The sequence below is a fragment of the Octopus bimaculoides genome, chromosome 23, assembly GCF_001194135.2.
Source record: "Octopus bimaculoides isolate UCB-OBI-ISO-001 chromosome 23, ASM119413v2, whole genome shotgun sequence".
NCBI lineage: Eukaryota > Metazoa > Mollusca > Cephalopoda > Octopoda > Octopodidae > Octopus > Octopus bimaculoides.
Window position 1 is genome coordinate 23131883 of NC_069003.1, and position 10765 is coordinate 23142647.

The 10765-nt window shown below is 35.6% G+C and overlaps 1 long non-coding RNA gene across 1 annotated transcript in view; it reads left to right on the plus strand.

The window, feature by feature from the left end:
• LOC128250610 (uncharacterized) overlaps positions 1 to 8788 on the plus strand; it is a 199425-nt gene extending 190637 nt beyond the window's left edge. The window contains exon 6 of the long non-coding RNA XR_008266638.1: positions 8604 to 8788. This is a non-coding gene — a long non-coding RNA (uncharacterized LOC128250610). The remainder of the gene's footprint in view (positions 1 to 8603) is intronic.
• Positions 8789 to 10765: the final 1977 nt, after the last annotated feature.

The window sequence follows — 10765 nt, forward strand, 5'->3', positions numbered from 1 at the left end:
GGCAGATGGAGAGACAGACAAACGTACAGACAGAAATTGCCATCCGTATATAAAGACACACACACACACACACACACACACACACACACACACACACACACACATACACACAGACACACACACACACACACACATCATACGTCCTAATTGATTGCATAATACTATACTTTATTAATTTATTAATAAAATTTGATGTATAACAGGGGGACTAAGTCTATTGTACGAATTACAGACTCGTGTTAGAAACCATGAAAATATAATTATTAGAGAATATAGTCGAAAAAAATAGTCTTAAATCCAATAGAAAACCGTAGGATTTACCAACTAAAAGTAATAAATCATTTGTGTAAAGTATAGCAAATTGAAGTATATTAATTCACGTCTGTTTCTGTAGCGCTTAATGATCGAGAAATGAAGTTTTTCATATGTAAGACATGGTTATGCACCAAATAACCATATGAGAGTTTTCTCTCTTGATAAATATCACAGTATTTGTGTGTTCTAACGCAACATTCACTTTCAAGTGGCAAATATTTTACCCTTTGATATTTATACTGCCTTTGTTGCTCTATTTCTAGGTATGATTATAGAATTTTTTTAGCTGTGGTCCTTGTGCCTACTCCCTATAACAGGATCGTGTGTGGCACGTACAATAAAGTGTGTCGTCCAAAGATACAACAAAATGCTTTCGACGGATTTGGACGCGAATATTCTAATCCGATAGACTGAATTTGACAGCGATTTTTCGCCACCATCATACTGTACTTCAATGAATATTTTTGGATATATTAGTTGTCAGTCGGTTACACACAGCCGTTGAATATAAAAGAAGTACAGATGTTATTTACATAGGTTGTTAAGACATTTAATCAGATAGATCACGGAAGGCGATTATAAATGTTCGGAAAAAATGAATGAATTAGGGGAATGAAATGCTTTCTACCAAATTTCTACAGGGAGAACAGATTCAGTTTATCGAACAACTTTAATTACTTACTGGATTTCTGATTTACGCACAGTACTTCAGGATAACAGCTGGAAGAAAATGTGGTGATCATACAGAATATTACACCAGCTTTGAAGACATTTGACGTCAGAGGGAATACAACACAAGAGAAATAAAGACTTCAAAGAGAAATCTTTAAGCGATCAGAGGCAGGCATTCGTTTCGATATTTTCTCAACTTTACCTTCTAACCTTATTTGCGACTTTCTATTTTTATATATAATTTATACAGAGTATCTAATTTCTATGAGACACCCAATTTTCTCATGGGCATTAAAGATATCAATGACATACTATGGCCTCAAACAGAAATCGAGAATGTTGCAAAATCATTATACCTCGATGTCATCTCGCAACCATCACTGTTCACCAAACTCAAATTACCAGACAAAATCAAAATTTGTTTCTCAAAATCAATGATGTTACAAACTTGTTAACAGTATAGTTTTACATGTTAGGCAGCGGTGGTGATGGTGGTAGGGAGGTTTTACGTCTTCTAGACGACATGTGAACAAACTCATTATGTATTAGTTAGAGATGACCAGTTGATTTATATTCCAATATTGGTTCCCGATAATGAACCGCCAAATAGCAGAAGAGGACGAAGAAGAAGAAGAAGAAGTTAAAAATCTCCGGGGACATAAAGGTGTTGGTAACAATATAATGATGATGATGATGATGACGATGATGGTGTTGGACAATTGTTGCTGCTAACAATGTTGATGAGGATACGTAGGTGGCAGAGGAGATTGGTGAGGAAAGAACAACAAAAAAAAGTAAGGAATTAAGGAAAGATATTTGTGTTAATTCTTAAGTTCTAATTCTAGGAGAACTGAAAATTGGCCAAAGTTTTGAATTGCGACTTGACAAATATCAATAACGATTGTCAGCTAAATTGAATGACGTTGTGATTATTGTGCTATTTACATAAAAGTCTTGCATGTGAGAAAGTAAATCTCGTGTTATTTTATCAGTTAATCATACTGTTACATTGTCAGTCATCTCGTTGCTGTACAGGACACCTAGGACAGGAAATTAACTTACTAACATAATAAATCACCAAGAAATGTTTGAAACATCTTGTCAAAGTTATCTGTAAATAATATGTATATGGTACAGGCGGTTGTGGAATTAGGAAGTTTGTTTTGCAATTCTGTAATGCAGCTCTGGGTTCTATTCGAAGCCAGTTCGTGGCGCCTTCAGCAAATGTCTTCCACTGTAGTCAAACAAACCTATGTTAGTTAAATTTTGGAAATCAAAACCAGGTATATATATATATATATATATATATATATATTTACAGCCGGTTTGGTTACTTTTTATAGCCGCGTTTTGTTACCGTTTGTGTAACACTACTTTTATATGTTTCCTATTTGGAATTAGATAATAAATATATTTTACTTTTGAAGTAGGAATATATATTGATAAACCTGTCACTTATAACTTACTTATATATGTTATCATTATATGTAAATGCTCCAGCTACATAACTCCAGCTACATAAACGCCATAGCGAGAAATATATACTCTGAAATGCAAACGGACATTTTATGCGTGCATGTATGTTGAAGATAAACAAATTCGTGTTCTTTTAACCGCTATAAAAAATAAACAGTTTCATAATTGCAGAAATTAATTTCATTAACAAGTTGAAGAACGTGAAGAAAGAGAAAATTACTACATTATTTTATTTATGCACATTTAGCATTTATGGTACAATTGGAAAGTAAAATCATTTTGTTGTAGAGAATTTCGACTTAAAATTCACACTAGCTAATCTTTCATACTAACTACTAGAGTTCACAACAATTCAAATAAGTTTTATTGGATTTGTATCATAGACATGGCATCCTTTATTTGACCCATTAATTGATAGCAATGGTCGTTGATCTGTTTGTAACAGAAAGCTTCTACCAAGTAGAAACCTGTGAATTTTTTTTTTACAGTAAAGATAAAGCTTCTTTTTCTATCTGACTGTATTTTTTTCTCTGCCGCTGTCAGCGAACGCGAAACATGAATCACTGGTTTCATACTTCCATCTTTATACTTGTGTAGCAAAACTACTCCTATTCCGCATTCCGAAGCACCAGACGCTACAACAATGATTCAAGAGACAAATCTGCGATTAGAATTCTTTTTATTTCTTCAAACACGTTTTGGCATTTAACCGACCAATTCCACTTTACTTCCCTTTAATAAGTCATTCAATGGAACTCTTAATTTGTGTATGGTAGGAATGTAGTTTTGGTAGTAGTTTGCCAGCCCACGAATCGATTATAATGTTGGTATATTTGTCGGAGCAGGAATATTATTTATTGCGTCTGCCCTCAACGAGTCAAGCCGTCTACCATTTTTATCAACTATTTGCCCTAAGTACTTAATTTGAGGCAAAAAGAATTCTCATTTTTCTTCACTCAAAGTGAACCTGTACTCTTTAATTTTCTTGAACACAACTTTTATATGCTCCACATGCTGCTCATGCGAATTACTCTTAATCAATATATCGTTCAAATAAGGGAGTGCAAATTCACAATCAGATAACATAGCGTCCATGATTTGCTGAAATATTGCTAGTGCAACCTTTAATCCAAAAGGTAACCGGGTATATCTTTACAGTCCTCTATATGTATTTATTGTCAGATCCTTTGAGCATTTGTTATTTACTTCAATTTGTAAATAAGTGTCAGATAGATCCAATTTCGAGAAAAGTTTTCCACCATTTAATTTTGCAAAAATGTCCTCAGGGTCCGGGAGTGGATGGTGGCAGGTCTTTAAGCAGGCGTTCAATCCTGTAGAGAAATTGGCACACAGCCTAATCTTACTATTTTTCTTTTTAATGCACACCGCAGGCACCGCCCACTTAGAATAATCCACCTTTTTGATGATTCCACTCTTTTCCAGTCTGTACAACTCTTCATTTACGATTTCAATTGCCATGATCGGTACTTTTCTGTTAGATTTAAATATAGCCACAGTGTTTTCACTTACTTGAAAGTAAGGCTTCAGTCTTTTTACATAGACCTAACTCCTCCAATAGTACTCGAGGAAACAACCCTTTCAATTTTCTTTTCAATTGCTCAGACGATTTATTTTTAACGGGACAACAATTTATGTTTCTGCAGTAGAGACTTATGGGGAGGTACCGTAAGTCAAATAACTCCAACCAATCTGTACCAAACAGATTGATTGTATTCTCCTCAATGAATATTTTTGGTTCGCGTGTTGCTCCTCGAAATGTGACGTCTGTACACATTTCACCCATAAAATGTAATTTATCGCCCGTTACGCCAGGCGCAATTTTCGCTGTTTTACGTAAGTAACCTCGGTTTTCCAATTTTTCTCCATGTATCCTCATTTATGATTGAAATATCACTACCCGTACCCAACTGTAGTTTAATATTTGCACCATTTATTTTTACGTCTACGAATTTTTCTTGTTTTTGTGTCGCATTCACTTCCTGCTGAAAACACCTCAGTACGTTTTGCGTTCGACCCTCGTAATTTTGTCCTGCTCTTGTGAGCAAGTTTCTGACAAATACAGCATTTTCTGTTTTTAAACGGACACTCTTTTCTGAAGTGTAGGCCTCCACATCTGCAACATGGATTGGTGGCTGGCACTCTTTTTTTCGTTCACTTTCCGGGTCGACACATCTGAATTTTTGCGGAATCTTTCTCTTGAATTTTTTCACGTCGTCATTCAACTTTACCATTGACATTCTTCTGCAATGGTCTGTAGGATTAAGTCTTGGTTCGCTTGCTCCATTCTTGAGAGTTTTTGCCCGAATTTCTCTATCTTCGGTTGCTGTAAGGCCTTGTACGAAGATAAGGGATTTAAACATATCCGGAGTGAGTTCCTGAAGTTTAAATTTTTTACACATACGGTTGACTACTCCAGCGTATGTAATAAAGTTATCATCGTCATTTTTTGTTAAGTTCCAACACTCCATTCAAGTGTTAAATAATGAACTTTTGTCACAAAAGATCTTTGATAGTAATTCAATAGTTTCTTGGAAACAAATCTCACTCGACTTTTTGGGCAATATAAAGTTACAGCAGCGTTCATGCTCGGCCGGAGCTACCTTGCGCAGCAATAGCCTCACCTTCTCCTCATCCGACCATGACTTACAAACTTTATTAAAAATTTCCTCGTACCTTCTATAGTACGTAGGAAGTGTAATACCCTCCTCCGGATTATAAGTGAATTCAGAAATCGAGTTCGTCACGCCGTCTGGCGTAATCGAACTTACCGAATTTTCTGACTTCCTTGACTGTAACTCAATTAACAGTTGTTGTTGTTGTTGTTGTAGTAATATTTGCTTCTGCAACTCCTGTAAATGTTCCTGTTGCTTCTCTTGAAGCTGTATTACTGTGGCTAATAGGTTCTCCATAATTTAACCAATTTGTATGACGCATAAATTGTCAAATAACTTAGGTTAGCTTCGAAAAATCCTTATCGCTAGATGTTATATCCTTACGTCTCCAATATCGTAATACGGTTGATATTGTCGGCGATAGATAAAGAATATACTGTAACAGTGTTATAACAATACAAAATAGAATCAGCGGCAGTAACAAATACGTAACGAACCAACAATCAATATTTCCTGGACTTCGAAAACCAAATTATGAATTGCCGACTACGTCAACCCGCTACTGTTCATGTGTAGTTACCACGTCTGTTCTCGTCAGAAGGTGTCGTACTCTCGCCACAACAACGTGATAAAAACCTGCACATACCACGTGTATTAATGGTAAAAAAAACTATCAGTAGTAGCGCTTATCTTAATACAATAAATGATATATATATATATATACACATACACATACATTGTGATGCGTGTATGTATGTATATATAAGTAGTAGTTCATGAACTATAGAGGACTTCTAAGTAAAAAAGTAAACACAGCAGTTCATGAATTAAATTCGAAAGTTTATCTCTTTAGATTGAAGTAGCGGTACAGGACTTTTTTCAGAGACAATATTTATGAAAGAACAGTTTTATATTTGGATATTTATAAGAGGTCCTTTTGAATGTCACAGTTTAAAGCAGATCATTTCGTCGTCTTTGTGTAAAATCTTTTCAGGAAGCTAGCTGATGTGTTCAGTTAATCATGCGTTTCGTGTGGCACCAGCTGAATGAACGTTTCTTTCGTGGTTAAGTTTTTCTTGTTGCAACGGGCGAAGAAGAATGTGTAACAATAGAAGCAAAATGATGTGGGTTTAAAGTAATAAAGCTTCAAAATGGCTGGTAAACTATAAAATGCAGTGATTTGTAAACTGTAATAGCTGCTAAAGCTGAAAATAGAGTTGTGAGCGTAAAGTGTGAATTCATTCATGTTTTCAGTGTTCATGAAACTTATTGAAGTTGGTTAAACCCATGCAAGGAAAACGAAATAAGTGTTACTAGCTGCCTATTTGTAGGATGCTGATCTGCATAGCTGTTCTATGTAGCCGTTGCTAATGAGAAATCTGAGAGCAAACGACTTCCCATTATTTTGACTTTCATAGAAGAATATTCAATCAAGAACGCAGATGGCTCGAATCAGCGCAGAACTTCATCAAGTAGTTAGAGCATTTGACTAAATATCATGCAGTATTTTTCAAGCTTTCGTGTTCAAAGTTCCAATCTTGTTCAGTCCCCGAAGTCGCTATAATAAGGTTCCAGTCATCTAAATAGACTTCACATATTAAATTAAATGAACTAGTGGTGTTGTAACAACATCAGTAAAGCTAAAAGAAAAAAAAAAATGAAACTCAAGTCTGGCCCAAACTTGCCCAAGTTTTTAAATCCGCTGGCAAAATGGATGACTTAACTATTATTAGCTCAGTTCTCTCTCATTCAACTCAGGCTTTTCTAAACACTTCTCTCTGATTAAGCTCAGACTTTTCTGAAAAGACCAGTCGAGTGTCATCGGTCTACTGATTTAGAATGAAATGCTGTTACATCCTCCTCCATGATTTCAAACTCATTTACTCCATACAAAGGAAATGAAATCGGCGATTTACTGCATTAACTTGTGCTTATTTTTAAAAATGATAAAACATATCCATAAAATGCCTAACTTTATGTTTTATAAATTTAGATTTTATAAGTTAGGTTTTATGAAGTTAGGTTTTATACGTTCGCAGAAATACAAACAACAAAGGTTATGAAATTACTGAATATGCACTTGGCGTGGATTCTAAATGTTTTAAATGTTTTTAAATGCTCCTAATATTGTGGTTCGTGTGCTTATCTGAAGAAAACGATTTTTATGATATGATGTAACCATTAATCAATTCAAAAAATTTGTTGGAAACAGTTGTAAGGACACCTTTCCATCGTTTATTATTTATTTACATATGATTCACCTCCCTCGGAACTTGCTCCTCGCGAGTTCCGAAATATGGAATGGACTATATATTTAATACAATGTGCATATTTCTGCATTAGTCCAAGGACTAACAATATACTCAGTAGGGTTCAATTAATTGTATACATAACCTGAATATCTTTCTGCCAACATTTGTATTCGTCTATAGTTGCGGTGTATGCATTTTGATGTTGACCCGACCCGGTACCTTACCATCTAAGTGCCTTATTAACCCGAATCCTAATATATTGTGTGTGTATGTGTATATTATTATTATTATTATTGAGTGAGAGAGCAGTGCATGCCATCAAAATGACACTGGGGGTAAAATATACGAAACCCAATATACCCATCATGACTACCCGTTTGATAACGGTACACCAGATACATATGGTATCACAACCATATGTGCGCAACATGGTGATCTCATATCAAGATAAACAGCGAATGACCTCGCAGGTGGGGCCCAGTTAGAATTTTCTTCAGGTCGGGTAGCCCATCCTGCTCAAAAGGTCCCTGAATAAGGTTTGTTTAAGGATGTTTAGCAAAACACCCATGTTTCCAAAGGTGAATTATTCAAATCCCAAAGAATTCCTCTCAACACATGACTATGATGCTCCCCCACTACTTCTGCTCATGATCAGAGATGCACATATCGTCAGCCACTAAGGGACATGCTCAACTGGTTAAGGTCAAACAACTGACAAGCAAATCTGTGGTATTGAGCAGAATATTTGCTGCAGCCCATCTTTTTATACCAAGACAAAACAATGTACATGATAACACTTCCAATCAGTTAAGATCAGAAGCCATGAGAGCCACTGCCTGGAACTGCATCCGGGCACGTGTATTATCATTATTATTATTATTATTATTATTATTATGTACATATACTAACGTATATAATTTGTGTATTTTCCGGTGGCTGCAATGGCGTAGCGGAGATATAAACTCTCATGTCACCGGTGTTAAAACCTTAGTCATGGACGGATGAGACAACTCACTCTCAAATCCCATTTCGGAGTGAAGGACATCAATGCTTCGCCTTTTGTAGCTTGTCAGCATCACGCACCCTAATAGGATGAGTGCGACTTACCTAGCCAGCCCACGACTTTCATGGTCATGTAGCCAGCAGAAAATACAAAAAACACATACATTAGTGTATGTATTTAATAATATTTATTACGCTAGAACTACTTTTACTTCATATGAATATACATATATATTTCTCCATATTTTTTCAGGAAAAATGATGAAGTTGTTGCTGAACTTTATTCTTTCGAGGATTTTCCAACTCCAATGAATATGTTTTCTCGAGGCGTTCAGAACAACCAAAAGAGTATTCAGGCCAAAGATGCGCTCATCCAAGAATTTTGTGTTGAACTTATCAACATGTCTCTTCACCCAAGTGAATACAATATCAAGGTCTCTCGGCAATCAAAGTAAGTCACATCTATTCTATCTTGTACAACAGTCTTGAAATTTGGCCTCTCAGAACCGAACAATATCTCTAGAAAATATATGATAAAAATAGCCGATAGATATTCGAAAATCAAAATTAAATCAAAGTTGAGGTATATATATATATATATATATATATATATATATATATATATATATATATACATATATACGACCGGCTTCTTTCAGTTTCCGCCTACCAAATCCACTCGCAAGGCTTTGGTCGGCCCGAGGCTATAGTTGAAGACACTTGCCCAAGGTGCCACGCAGTGGGAATGAACCCGGAACCATGTGGTTGGTAAGCAAGCTACTTACCACACAGCCACTCCTACGCCTAAGCGCAGGCGTAGCTGTGTGATAATAAGTTTCTTTCCCAACTATATGGTTCTGGGTTCAATCCCGCTGCATGGCACCTTGGGTAACCCGTTTGAGTGGATTTGGTAGACGGGAAGTGAAAGCGGCCCATCATATATATACAAATGTGTATGAGTGTGTGTGTGTCTTTGTGTCTGTGTTAGTCCCCACCAATGCATGACAACCGTTGTTGGTTTGTTCACGTCTCTGTAGTATCGGTTCGGCAGTAAAGAAACCGATGCAATAAGCGCCAGGCTTTAAAAAAATAAGCCCTGGGGTCAATTCATTCGACTAAATGTTCTTCAAGGCGGCGCTCCAGCGTGGCCGCAGTCTAATTGACTGAAACAAATAATAGATAAAAGATTTGTATATATACGTATCTATATTATAATGGAGAAAGCTTCTTATTAATTAGGTATGTAACAATTACTAAAAGTACTAAAAGAAAGCAATTATTAAAGAGTTGACCGTCTGGAAATATTTTTATAAATTCATGTTCTAACAAATTTCCTATAATTTCGATTTGTGTAAGTTCTTGAATGTTTTTAATTCCAATTTCTCGCAAATTTAAATATTCATTGCATTCACTGCGTCCAATTCACAAATTTAAATATTCATTGCATTCACCGCGGTGTATTCCATTCTCATTTTGCAAAGTCTCTCACTTTTTCTTTTAAGTCTTTATTCACTATTTGGAAAACCGACAGTTTATTCTATTAATGTATACATAATATATTATTTATTATTCTATTAATGTATACGTAATTTATTATATACTATTCTATTTATTGAATGAAATTTTTTTAAATACCCGTATAATTTTTGAACGCGAGATATCTGTGAGAAGAGCTTAGAAAGTTGGATAATTACTTTAAGAAAACGAGGAGAAAAAAAAAGTTACCGTCAAGTACTTGAAACTTGCACCTTATTCAAAGGTTCCAAACACTGTACCGCTAAGCCAATATATATATATATATATATGCAAACAAGTAGAACGAGCAACTTCATTAGTGACACACTTGCGCACACACATTGATACACATACACACAAATGAAAAGCAATGAATGTGTGTGTGTGTGTGTGTGTGTGTGTGTGTGTGTGTGTGTGTGTGTGTGTGTGTGTGTTTACTGTTCACTGACAAAACTTCGTGCTGCATTACTTTTGTAAAGTTTTGTCAGTGAACAGGTTGCGGTTTGAAATCGAAGAAAATATTTTGACACAAATGAAATTTTGATGTTGAAGTGAAACTGGTACTACTTAAATACAGGTGTTACGTACAAAACATTTTAAATTTACGCTGTGTGGACGTGTAATGACACCCTAACCCTAACTAACCCTAAAACTAGCCCTGACCTTAAATCTAAAAACTAACCCTAAAACTAGCCCTCCCCTTCATATCGTTACGCAGATGCATCGGGACCTCTGTATTTAAGTAGAGCCGTGAAACTAATGATTTCTGCGTGTTCTTGAATGGCTTACAAACATCTACGCTGCAATTGTTTTTGTTTCAGCACACGATCTCAGATCAAGTCACTTGCTATGCAAGTACATCTCCGTAATCTTTTAAAAATCACTGTGGATAAATACCAG